Source organism: Otolemur garnettii, unplaced genomic scaffold, assembly GCF_000181295.1.
Source record: "Otolemur garnettii isolate 467f Iridium unplaced genomic scaffold, OtoGar3 scaffold00107, whole genome shotgun sequence".
Taxonomy (NCBI): domain Eukaryota; kingdom Metazoa; phylum Chordata; class Mammalia; order Primates; family Galagidae; genus Otolemur; species Otolemur garnettii.
The window spans coordinates 4,709,175-4,710,133 of record NW_003852502.1 but is presented as its reverse complement, the minus strand read 5'-3'; the positions used below and the strand labels follow the sequence as shown (position 1 = coordinate 4,710,133).

General features: G+C 40.6%; 1 non-coding gene across 1 annotated transcript; it reads left to right on the top strand.

Annotated features, from left to right (window-relative positions):
- Positions 1-332: 332 nt before the first annotated feature.
- LOC111727472 lies at positions 333-527 on the top strand. The gene has a single exon (XR_002775029.1). It is a non-coding gene; the product is annotated as a U2 spliceosomal RNA (small nuclear RNA).
- Positions 528-959: the final 432 nt, after the last annotated feature.

The window sequence follows — 959 nt, the reverse complement described above, 5'->3', positions numbered from 1 at the left end:
GCTGTGAGCTGTAATCTGTAATCACGTGTGTTAGGGTGGAGCTCGTAGTACCAGGTGAGAAAGACTTCTTGACACAAAGATTAGAATAGTTTTAAAGAAAGCATTTTACTTCCCAAGGGTGGGAAGGGCACATCATGAGAGAAAAGGAGAAATGCCAGTCCTGAGAATAAGGGGCTTCAGGTTTTCATGGGTGTAAAGAGACAGAAGCTGATAACAGAAGCAGCTGCGATTTGGCTGTGTTTGTTTTTTTCTTTCTTTTTAATTTTTTCCTCTTCTCTGTGATGCTGGCTTATCAGGGTCCTTAGAATATGCTCTGGCAAGAGCAGAAGTTTATTGCTTCTGGCCTTTTGGCTAAAATCGGGTGTAGTATCTGTTCTTATCATTTCAATATCTCACATGCGCTCTATTCAAGGATATTACATTAAATGGATTTTGGAGCAGGGAGTTGGAATAAGAGCTTGCTCTGTCCACTCCATGCATTGACCTGGACCTGGAATTGCAGCACCTCCAGGAAGGGTGCATCCCTTTCTTAAAAAAGGAAAAAAGAGCGAGCACGATGAGGGGGCACTGTTCACACTCTATCTTCTCAATTCTTTTCATGTGCTACGAAAATAAACTTTCAAATAAAACAATTTAACCACAGGTGGTTAATCTTGAAGAACAACAAGTTAAGCTCCAGGTCATTAATCAAACAAGGGACAATTGTGCATTGTGAGTTTTTCTTCAAAGGAACAATTATGTGTTTTGAGTTGTCTCCTTCTTTTCTATTAGATAGTTTATTTTTCTCTGTAAGTTTATTAGCGGTGCCATTCTTTCAATATGTTAAAGGAGCCAGGTGCGAAGACATCTCCCTACCCCTCCAATCCCCACCATGTTTCCCTTTGTTTTCTCTGGCTAGGAAACCTGAAGGAGGAAGATATAGAAATATGCAGGGTTTAGAGAAAGATGGCCTATCTGCA